The sequence below is a fragment of the Elgaria multicarinata genome, chromosome 1, assembly GCF_023053635.1.
Source record: "Elgaria multicarinata webbii isolate HBS135686 ecotype San Diego chromosome 1, rElgMul1.1.pri, whole genome shotgun sequence".
Classification (NCBI taxonomy): domain Eukaryota; kingdom Metazoa; phylum Chordata; class Lepidosauria; order Squamata; family Anguidae; genus Elgaria; species Elgaria multicarinata.
This window is the reverse complement of record NC_086171.1, coordinates 42,572,123-42,585,022: the sequence shown is the minus strand read 5'-3', so window position 1 is coordinate 42,585,022 and position 12,900 is coordinate 42,572,123. Positions and strand designations below refer to the sequence as shown.

At 38.6% G+C, this 12,900-nt stretch overlaps 1 protein-coding gene across 2 annotated transcripts in view; it reads right to left on the bottom strand.

Moving 5' to 3' along the window:
• The window catches only part of CDK6 (cyclin dependent kinase 6), a 112,553-nt gene that overhangs the window by 87,140 nt on the left and 12,513 nt on the right, over positions 1-12,900 (bottom strand). The window lies entirely within an intron of this gene.

Here is a 12,900-nt window from a genome sequence, read left to right as displayed (position 1 = left end):
CAGAGGTAAGCACCTTAAGATCCATCATGAACAGAAAGTGTAATATAAATGTAATAAACAAATAAGGCATTATTGTGGCTTGGGAAGAGGACTACAGGGTTATGACTTGCCTATCTCCTAAAGATTGATTTTGAATGAGAACAGAGAAGTTGTACTACAGAATTGTTCTGGGAACACGCATAAGTCTCAGCGAGGGATCTTGGGTGGGGTCATTTAAGTCTGCAATTCTACACACTGACCTGGAAGTAAATCCCCTGAAAAGTGAAGTGCTGTCCTCCAGCACCATCTTTATTTAGGTTCAAAAGAGTAGTTTTGGGTTTTGAAGCTCAGATCCTACCTCTACCTTCTACTTAGGTTATTAGAAAAGTTACTTTTCCAGTCTTACTAATTTTGTTTTCTGGGAAATGAGGGTTTTGTGATTGGCCATGCCCACCATGGTGTCCTTTTATGAATGGGCAAGCATCCCATACCATGGCAGTCATTTTGTAAGACCACTCTTGACACTGAAAATTCCAAATGTGCCCAATGACCCATGCCTAGCAGCATTATCAATTCACTAGAAAACTAAGTTATTCAGTAAATTTTGATTATGTTGTTAACATGCAACTTTTGTATAGGCTTTGCATAGAATCAATAGCAGAACATAAAAGAACAGAACATAAAAGAATAGCAGAACATACCCCCCCCCCACGATTTTTACTGTTAAAAACATTTTTAATGGAAGCATTGGCCCACAGCAAGGAAAATGTTTCACTTAATCTGTATAGCAGAATCAAATTAGAAATCTTCATATGATGAATCTATTGTGTTTCTAATGCCACAGAAGAGGTACTAATGACCTCCCCTCTCTGCAACCTTGCCCGTTTAAGGTGCAATCAAACACAATATTACTGTTTTATCAATCCGAAATGTTTCTGGAAGATATATTCAAATCATGTTTAAAGGAGAGCCATTTTAATCACATATTTGTAGTATGTTCCCTTTCATGTTTTATTTTAGCTGTATGCATGACACATTTCAATTTCCCATACCAGACTTCTACCATCGCAAACTTTTTTTGATTCATTTCTGTAATTTCTCCCTTTTTACTCTTTAAGCCAGAAGAAACAGTTACAGTGTATTTAGATTTTAAAAAAGGAAATTAAATCAGGGATCTTCTCTCTGATAGTTAATCATTATGTATGGGAGAGAATACAGAGCATTTTATTTGTACCTTTTAAAAGAAAATGTTAAATGAAGTTTCTAATGTAGTGGCAATTGGGCTATCCAACCCCGCAAAAAGAGAAAAGGATGTGAATTGACAGTTCTATCTTTCCCCATTCCTTTATTCCAAAGTCTGAAGTGAAGCATCTCAAAAAACACACCACAATTTTTTTTTCTAATAGTCTCTTGATGAATTTTTCCAATTAATCTTCATTTGTTGGGGTGAGGTGGGTTGCCATAGAGATTACTTTTGTTAAGTTAAACCACTTCCATTATTTTTTGCATGTTGCTAAAAACAATAACTAAACAGTTTATTTCATTTTTTCTTTAATCCACTAAAACCATTCCATTAATCAGTACATTTGTGTTCCTTTCTGCTGTTTCCCCCTATATCTTATTACTAGTCAGTACTTTCCCAACTCCTACTGCCAAGCAAAAATGAAAGCACTCTTAGTTAAGAAATGATTGAGGTGGCTTGCTCTAATCAAATTAAACCAGCCAAATGTTCCTTTCAAAGGTAACTGTCTACTCAGCAGCTGTATGCAAACTACCAGATCAAATGTGGAAAAAAAGATGCAGAATCCTTCCACCCCCCCTTGCCACCCCACCCTCCCAATCCCATTTACACTACAGGTCTGGCTTGAAAGATGGAGATAAACAAAAGCCATCAGCGGAGCTGGGAACCACATTCACAAATTGCTCACAGAAGAAATGTACTATTTTGGGAAACATTAAACGGACACTGCCAGTATATAACATGATAATTTTGAGAAGGGAAATTCCTCAGAAATATTAAACAGCAACAGATATTTTGAGTCATTACCCAAGCAAGTTTCATCTGCACTGTGTCTCATCTACATATATCAAGACTACCCAATTCGCTGTGGCAAGTTTAAGAAAAAAAAATCCCCTTACAGGTATTTTCATTCTGCTACACACTTCCTCTCTCTTCCAAAACCTGTACTGAACAATACTGAAGTTAGATTTTTGTAAAAAGTTTCAATGACAATAATGATTCATTTTATATCTTACATAAACAAACACTGGGAATTCTTACAACAATATGGCCACACAGACTATATCTGCTTACTTTTCCTATTGTTCTCACTTTAGCAACCACACCTTCTCTAGAGTTTGCCAAATTACATTTTAAAGCCTAAAATTGCATTTTAAAGCTTTGGGGTCACAACCTCTATGCATACTTGGTGCATTAGTCAGGTTCCTTCCCAAATTAGCTCACACAAGCTATATGACCTCAGTTTTTAGTGAAAACCCCAATATCAATACAACATTTTACATGAAATAAGGTCTGATCTATGTGCAATCTGTATCATATGCTAGAAATGCCTTCCAATGTGGTATTTTTTCTGGAACACTTACATAACATGAAATACACTGTATGTTGCATTTCTACCTGCCATGGAGAATTTACAGACCTTTACTGCCTGTCACTGTTTGATGTGATGAGCCCCATCATAGTAGCAGAGTACAGACACCATATGGACACCTTTTCAAGAAGCACCTTTTCAAAATAGTAATATAAAGATTGATCTTGTTTCCAAGATACAACAAATGAAGTATACTGTAGATAATTCCACTGTCAGCACTCAGATGATACAGGTAGGCAAAATGTAGGCAAAAGGTTCTGCCTGTAATCTAAAGCCATGAATTACTTTGCAGGGTGGTGCTTCATCTTTTATTTTAGTAGTCCTAATAAATATTTAAGCCCTAAGGCCTCCTTTACTGGTACTGGATAATAGATGTTATTGCCAGTAAGAAACGAAACATATTCTTTCCAGTTTGTAGGCTGAAGATGCTACTTCTCAGCTAGCTCAGAAAAGCTGTAGGACATTCTTATCTTTCAAAGGCATCATATTTTAGCAACAGAGATTCTTCAAGATACTCTTACTGCCCTTAAACCCTATACCTCCTGATACAAGTCCTCATATTAACTTCCTAGGTTGAATTATTTTTCAGTCCTAGACATTCTGGTGACAATCCAGTTGATTTTGTCCCATTCCTCTTCCTTTGTTCCTCCTTCCCCATTATGAGATGGCTGAGGGCAAAGACGTGGTCTGGGAGCCAGCATACATTGGATTTTCAAGCACATCATGCCAAGATTTTCTTGTGGCTACCACATGCCCACATGTTAATACCAAGACACATACACACACACCCCGCCGCAATACAGCAACTTTTGTGAAATCAAAACAGGGAACATAGGAAGCTGTTTTATTACAGACCAGACTATTCATCCATTTACTCTCTCACTGGTAGCAGCTCTCCAGGGTCTCTGGAAGAGGTCTTCCCCATCCACTACTACCTGATTCTTCTAGCTGGAGATGTCAGGGATTGAACCTGGGACCTTTGTAATGCCAAGCATATGCTCTGCCACTGAATTAGGGCCTCTCCCAACACAGACATGGCCTTTATGACACTGCAAAATCTGGCTGGTAGCCCAAAGCAAGCTAATCATGCAGAGGTTCAGCTTACAAGGTGCTCTCTTGAAATGTTTAAAACGTGACTTTTGCAGTGGCATGATGGAAGCAGAATCCTTTGGATTTGTCTCCTTGTTATGTCTGTAACACTGTTACTTGAATAAGTTTAGCACAAAAAACATGCACAAAAAAGACAAAAGATGGTAAAAAAACAGGGGGGATTATCTGCTCCAATATCAGGAAAATTTGGATATGTGTTGTTAAATACATTTACATATGTACAAATCTCACTGACAGCATGTACTGCTGTCATTTATTAAAAATAAGTGTAGTATAATGGGTTGGACCAGGAACTGCCTTCTACAAGAGGAAGGGCTCCACTTCTGGAAGGTTCTTCCATCCAATTTTTTGTGGTTCCTCCACACACACACACACACACACACACACACACACACCTCACCCCATTCAGCAGAGAGTCAGAGGCCCTGCTGAATTTTGTGTACCATTTTATGGAAGCTGTAGGGGCTGCTATGAAGAGGGCCCAGGAAAGTCCATTTCTACCAGCACAATTGATCGAGCATAAATCTGGATCCAACCTAATATATTTACATGGCGGTATTTATCTAATGCCACTGATATGTTACTCCAGGCATTTTTATGACAAGCATATTGCAAGCTGAGTGCTGCTATAATAAAAGCACAAACTTGGGTTTCGACTGTATGAAGATTTCTTCTTAAAAGGTTTTTCTCATAGGAAAGCTTAAAACCACACTACGCCGCGCTCCATGGAAACGGACAAAACATTTTTTCTATAAATAACAAGTGCTTTTTAGTTCCAATGTATAGCACTTTAAAATGATACCAATGCTTACGTAATTAAAACATTAGTACAGATATAATAGAAAACATATTTACGTGAATAATGTATCCAGGCATAGGAATGTTTCCTTTGGGGCAAGGAAAACCTCTACATATTAATTATATATAACTCCTATGCCTTCATAAGACCACATATATGATATTTTAAAACCACTTGTTCTTCATTGCCTCAAAATGCATGGATTTCATGTACAGAACATAGACTAGAACACACACAATGTCTGCTGACAAATGGATTTTTAAAAAAATCTATCAAGAGTATTAGTGTTTCACTTAATTCTAAGAAAGCTCACTTGTAATTTGAGAAACACACCTAAAAAATAATAACCCTTTAGACCAACTTTTCTCAACCTAGTGCACTCCAGATGGGTAGGACAGGATTGCAACTCCAATCACCCCAACAGGTGCTAAGTTGGTTGGGAATGATGGGAGTTGCAATCCAACACATCTGAATTAGGCTTGGAAAAGCTGCTATAGACAAACGGACAGATGATGATGATGATGATGATGATGATGATGATTTATTACATTTGTATATTGCCCCATAGCCGAAGCTCTCTGGGTGGTTTACATAAGATTAAAACACTTAAAAACAATATACAAAATCTAAAACTACAAAAACATACAACATACACAGAAACATACATTTAAAACAACTATAAACAGCTTTTAAAACAAATCTAGGATCAGTAAATGTCATCACATATTGCTAAATCCCTGGGAAAAGAGAAAAGTTTTAATCTGGCACTGAAAAGATATCAATGTTGGCGCCATGTGGATCTCGTTGGGGATATCATTCCATAATTGGGGGGCCACCACTGAGAAGGCCCTCTTCCTTGTTGCCGTCCTCTGAGCTTCCCTCGGAGTAGGCACCCAGAGAAGGATCTTAGATGTTGAACGTAGTGTATGGGTAGGTTCATGTTGGGAAAGGCGTTTCGTCAGGCATTGTGGTCCTAAGCCGTGTAAAGCTTTATAAAACCAGCACCTTGAAATGGGCTCAGAAACATACAGGCAGCCCAAGGGGTCAGAGTCAGTCTTATATGTTTGAACCTTCTGGTCCCTGTTATCATTCTGGCTGGCTGCATTTTGCACAACCTATATATGTCCTTGTACACAGTGGTACCACATTTCTTTTACTGCTAATAACAAGTATTATCATTACTGTTTTTTGAATCATCATAAATACCCTTATGCCAAAGTACAATCTTCAATCACTGCTGGGTGTCTATTCATTAATCACGAAAGAAAAAGTTTATGTTACTCATCATATATTGGGTATTATTAAGTATTCTCTATAGTTCTCTCTTGACTAGTTCTCACAAACAGCAAATAAATGGAAGATCTGATACTGGTCTATAATTATTAAGGTCCAGGGGATCCAGGGAGGGCTTTTTGAGAAGCGGCCGTACCACTGCTTCTTTTAAACATGGTGGAAAACTCCCCTCCCTGAGAGATGCATTAATAATATGTTGTAGTTGTAGTCTAACTGCATCTCCTCCCTGGGCGACCAGCCAAGAAGGACAGGGATCGAGAGGACAAGTTGTCCTCCTTACTCGTCCAAGCAGCTTGTCCACATCATCAGTACTCACCAACTGAAACTGATCCAGTGTAATCCTACTCACAGAGTTGCTGGACACTTCAGCTTCAGCTTCTGTTATAACGACGGCATCTAAATTGGCTCTTATCCGAGAGATTTTATCTGTGAAATGATCATTAAATGCATCACAGCGAACTACCGAAGGCTCTAAAACTGGGTTCAGGGGAGGAGGTGCCTGAGTTAGACCCCTCACCACCCTAAACAGTTCTACTGGATGTGAATTCGCAGACGCAATGCGGTCAGAGAAGAAAGCTTTCTTTGCTGCACGTATTGTCACCCCATAGGAACGAAGATGTTCTCTATGACGTGCCTTGTCGGATATGAGACGAGTTTTCCTCCATCGGCACTCCAGTCGTCGACCTTCCCGCTTCAACTTCCTGAGATCTTCTGTGTACCAAGGTGCCCGATTGGAAGCAGGTCGGAGAGGACGTTTGGGGGCAATCGTGTCGATAGCCCTAGTTAGGTCTTGATTCCATCTAGGTTTACAATCTCAACTGCAGTTTATGAGAACCTGTCTTGTTGCTTCTGACTGCATCCTTCTTGATCCTATGCTTACACACTGATACTCCATAAGTATTTAAGTACCTCCAGCACACTATTTGTTGGGGGTAATACTTATCCATCTAGGAATTGGGGTGATGTATTGGGTCCTCCTGTCTTGCTGGTCTATGCAGTGAGTAAACTCAGAAAAAGAGAAAATAATAGTTCTCTGGAATACTGTGACTGCTAGCTAGGAGCCCAACCTAGAGAAAGGCATGAACACTTAAGTCCCATTGAAACCAGTGGTATTTAAACATTTAACTCCATTTAAATCCCACTGATAGCAGTAAGATGTAAGCACACACTTTGTTTTGTGTGGATTGCACCTTAAAATACAGCAGATTAAGGAGGAATGTAGCATGGCAGTCTTATCACTGATCCAACATCTCCTGTGGTGTTAAGGAGCTTACTGCTAGACATGTCAGTGCCTTTAATTCACTGAATATCTTCCTTAAAGGTATTAATCCTTTACTGTACAAAAGTGCAAGTCATAAGTTTTGGGTGAATCCGTGATTAGAAGGAACACTGCAAACTGGAAAAATGATGGACATATTGACAAACCATAAAAATATACCTAATTGGAAGGAGACAAAGGTGCACACCAATGCCTATGATACGGTAGCCTATGGATTGTAAATTTATATTTGCTAGGACCCTAAAATAGAGGAGAACATATTCTAACTATAGCTCAGTGCCCCATGTTCAATCCCCAGCATTTCCAGGTCAGGATGGAAAAGATTCCTATCTAAAACTCTGGCAAGTTACTTCCAGTCAATGTAGGGATAATACTAAGCTAGAAAGACAAATGGTCTGATTTAGTAAAAGGAAGCTTTGTACAAAATAGTTTTTGTTACTCTTGTAGGCCCAATAAGCATTAAAGTGATTGAATAGCTTAGGATGATATATGGTTAAATGCAGCACATAAGGATATGCAATTCAACAGTAAATAAAGTGCATGTTCTTGGCCAACAAATTAAAGACATAGTGATGGCCACCAATTTGGATGGCTTTAAAAGGGGGTAAGACAAATTCCTGGAGTATAAGGTTATCAATGGTTACTAGTCCTAATGGCTATATGTTACCTCCAGTATGCCTATGTACACTACTTGCTGGAGAACATGGGTGAGACGGTGCTGCTGCACTGATATCCTGCTTGTGGGTTTCCGTTGGGCAGCTGGTTAGCTACTGTGTTGGACCAGATGGACCATTGTCCTGGTCCAGCATGGCTCTTTTTATGTTCTTAAATTGTTGTGTTTGAAGGGCTTCTATTAAATGAGTATATTGCCATAAATGTAGAATTATCATTTTAATATAAATAGCATAAGGTTAACCAAGGAGACAATGCAAAGGTTGAAGTGGCACTCAGATGTTTGGGCTACTCCTTCTGAATGCCTGTATGGGCAAAGCCTTTCATCCCTATGTTGCTGCCCTTACAACTATACGCACATCCACTGCATGTGTGGAACAGAGTGGAACAGAGGTTGGAATGGTCCTATGTGTTTTTAAAGCAGCAACCTCATATAGAACTGTTCCAGACAGAACTTGATAGTGAAACCTTGCTCTGGTCTTATGAACAACACAGAAGTCAAACTGTGTGCACTACAGGCAATAGCAACCATGAGGAATTCAAAGTTCAACATCTGTGCAGGCAGGAATAGGAAAACCCACCATAGTAACAATTAACTTCAAAAAAGAGAACACCACAAAATGAAGACATCAGTTAGAAGATAATTAAAGGGACACAAAAGAGCCCTGCCACTTAAGTTGCTCACAACAAATGCATTTCTCCAAATATTACAAGACAGAAAACAATCCCAAAGGATGCCAGCATGAATAAATGCTACATGTTCAAGAACATTGTTTTTTTTTTGTTTATTTTAGATATCTTTACCCTGCTCTTCAGCTAATAAGGTTCCCAGAATGGATATGCTTCAATCAGCATATTCAGATCAAGACGACATTGGGGCAGAAAAGAGACTGCCATCCTCCTCCCATGCAACAAAGGTGCTGTGCTAGCTATCCACTAGCAAGTGATGGGCAGAAGGTAAATCAACAGATGACTAGAACTTCCATCTCCCCAGAGCATGGCCAATGGTCAGGAATGCTGTGAGTTGAAGTCCAAAACATCCAGAGATCTACTTTCTACCCAACCCTGCTCTAGAGAGAAATGTAGAGTATTGGTTGAGAACATGAACAACGAGACAGGAACTCCCCATTTCAATGACAGCTCCACCACCATTTCTTATTCTCTGCCACTATTCCTGTAGTAAGGGAGTAATAATGCTGACCATACAGGGCTGTTTCAATGATTACATGTGAAGTACTTTGAGTATATAGGAAAAGCTCTCTATGTATCAGCCTTCCCCAACTTGGTGCTGGACTGCAACTCGCATCATTGTGTCTGGTAACACAAACAGTTTCTCTTAATGTCACCAAGTAGGCATCTAGAAAGTGAACAGACATGTCCTGTTCTGGTTATTCTTTATTGGAAGGGAACTTTTTCTTTGTTGTTTCTTTGTTGTATTCCTTGGCTCTTCAAAGGGGAACGCTCTACAGAACAAGTGGAGAACTCCTACCACTCTATGTCTCAAGGTTAGAGCAAACCAGAGACATATATATGATTCTATCTGAAAAACAATGTAACACAGAGTATACAGTCTCACAAAAAATCCCCAAAGCCTGGGTGAATAGACATGATTTAGTTGTCGATTAAGCGGGGGCCAATTGCACTTCTCAATGAAGTGGGGCCTAACTGCATTTCCTGGAGAGGAAATTCGATCATGGGGATGCCACCACCAAGGCCATGTCTCAAGCCACCAAACTCCAGGCTATGCCCACTGGTAGAACCATAAGCAAGGCCGCTCTGGCGGAGGGAGGGAGCTCTAACTGAGCATATCACTGGCAACAATTGGAAGGAAACAAAAAGCACCGGAAGAACTCTTAAGTAGCCATTTTTCACTTACACCTCCTGAAATATTGTACAGACATAGGAACAATACCTATTGGCCTCTCTAGAAGTTGGGCTCCACGTTTTAGGGAACAAATTAACAATGTAATATCTTGTACTGACTGATTCATGATTTTGGAACCGAAGCTGATTTTCCAAAGTTAGTGCCTTGGGAGTTAAGAAGCAACAACAAAAAAGAGCAAGACGTATTGTCCCCCCCCCCCCCCCACCAAATGGTGCATTGAGTGTCTTTGTGAGCTTGGAAATCACTGCTTCCATCACACACAGCTAATTTCACTAGAAACAGCTACATAAACCAGAACTTTAGGTAGTTTGCTTAGCAACAGGAAAAGAGCTCAGATTACTACATTCTAGTAAGATTTTTGTGTACTAGAAGCTTATGAGAATTAACTCCTCAAAATATGTAAGAAGCCATCTCTAGAAGAAAACTGAATTCGAAGAATCAAGTTTTTTGGGAGGTGGAGGAAAAGACAGATTACAAAACTCTGAATACTTTATCTGCCTATACTGAACCCTTGAAAAACCACCCCTGACAACCTTGAAATGTAATGTAAATTATGGTTTTGGTTATGACTTATGGTCCAAACAAATAAATTCACGGTGTGATATGGAATAATTTTTCTCAAAATGCTCTGCTTCTGAGTCACATTCTATAAATGCAGACTCCAGTACATGAAAGCTGATGGATAGAACTGAATGCAACAAGTATAATCAGAAGAAGAATTTTTACAGATGCATTACAGCAGGAAATACTCCTAATTTTACACACAGGAATTTCCTGAATCCAATATGTCATTTATTCCTGGCAAAGTCTCTCCTTTGTCTACGTATACTTCATGTTTTCTGCAAGCAGAGCAGCAGTAACTTACATAACTGGGGAACATATTTGTGCCGGATTTATCTACTGTGCACAATAAAGGCTAATTAAGCATTTTATCTTCCCATTTGAACTCTGGGCTGGATACACTACATTTATCTTACCAAATACATCTAAAATTTTAGGATTCTTTTTTAAAAATGCAGTAAAATGTGCTCATGCACATGCTATGCCTAATAATTTATACAAAGACTTGACTTTGAATGATTTCTAGCAGGGGAAAGGTGAAACACAAAACATTCATACCCAAACGACTGTTTCCAAGGGAGTTTGTAATGTTTTAAACTCCGATTCTATTGTAAATGTATCTAGGATCAGCTCAGCACTTTAATTCCATAAGACCAATTGTGCATATACATAGACCACGCAGGAGTGAGCAATTTTTAGTGCTCCAGATATTTTGGTCTACAACTCCCATCATTTCTCATCACTGGCTACACTGGTTAGGGCTGATGTGAACTGTAGGCCAAGACATCTGGACTGCCACGAGTTGCCCACTCTGACAGAGTATGGAAAGGGCAGTCTGACATTCAAATAAATGTTCTAAAATCTAAAAGATAACTCACAAAATACTAAAATTAAAAGAAGTCTGCACAAGAAAGCAACAGAAGCTCTAAGGAGCATAAACATATAATTTATTCAGGCAAGTATATTCAGTGTATTTATTCAAATATAGTCTTCATCAGGGAAACCGGTAAAACAAAGCAACACTCTTTGCAACACAGCACACAGAAAATACAGAATGTCACTTGGTTTTCTCGGTGCCCCTAACAAATAATGTATTAAAAATATATTAGGCACCATAAATTATATTTTAGTACACCTTTAGAGGGTTGACATAAGAGCCATGCTGGACCAGACCAAAATATTGCCCAGTGAAAATACTTACAGCTAGCTGTTAGACAAGTGGGGCTTTCTGAGGTGGGCCTTGTTTTTTAACTGGTGGGTTTTTTTTTAGTATTTAGCGATATAGGGAGTTAGTATGATCGAGTGAAACAAACCTCTTGGAGGATGAATCAGATAACCTCTATGCACTGCCCCTAACAGAAGGTTGGCATGAATATCCTTGACATTCTTGGTCACATGTTGTATCACTTCCCCCGCCCCCTTTATACATTACTGTTTGTTCAGTGATGGATGTTCTAAAATTTGATTTTGAAGAAGTAAATGTTTGAAGTTATAAATTTTGTGTATATCTTAAGATAGTCAATTTGCAAAGCACTTAAATATGTGGATTTTAGAGTTTCTGGCTAGCCCAAGTAGAAATCGTATCATTACAAGTAACCAAAACATATGTGTTAAGAACAAATCATACTAGTCCATTATAGTTTCTTTATTGGAATGAGTTAACTGGTTTAGTGGACATGAGAGATGCAACTGACTGAATATATCTAGATTTCAGCAAGACTTCCTACAAAAGCCTGTAAAGATAACTATATGGTAGATGAACAGATGTACAGCTACTTGAATAACCGAACTCAAACGAGTAATAATGAACAGATCTTAACTCCACTGAACTCCACTGAAATTGATGGGAGTTCAATCACTAACACTGCTTAAAGGACTGAACTACACAGATTCATCCCATCCATCATCTTATACAAACTACAATTTACCTAATTCTCCTAGTAATAAGATAGATCTTTCACTATATCTAGAGAGGCAGATAATACATTTTTGTACATCTATTTATTTTTGCAGGTATAACATTACTTTCTCACTTGTAAAGTGGACACATAACTTACAAGCACAATCCCGCACATGTCTATACAGAAATAAATTCCATTTAATCCAATGGAATCTTACTCACAGATTATGTGGGCACAGGACTGCAGCCATATTTGCTTATCTCAATGGATTCCAAAATAATGCACTAAATGTGAAAATTTAATACTTATTATATACTTGCAGATTTACTAGCCTGACTCTTCCAAATTCTGTCATGACTCTTGGTATGTACAGGCACGATTTTTTATGATTAATCACCATTCAAACTTGAACTTCATATTATCACATCTCTAACATGTTACTCATCTAAAGAAATGTATGATTTAAAGTACTGGGACTACACCCATGAAAATGGTCCATTAATCTTTCTCCCCAACTATCACAATTATCAAGAACACAATGAAAAAATGCAGATATGAACACACAGGATTATCCCATTGCTGATTTCCACGTAGTTAAACTAAATCTGTCATCTATGAGAACAGTAATAACGAAAAGCAGTCATGTCTATTTCCTGACTTCTGCCACTAGTCATAATGTTCCAACTTCAGTGTGATGCAAGTTGGGAATTGCAGTCAGAGGTAGATCTGTCTTTGTGGACTAACAAGTAATGTATTTCCAAGTTACACACAATAAAGGCTGCAATCCTATACACACTTAACTCAGAGTG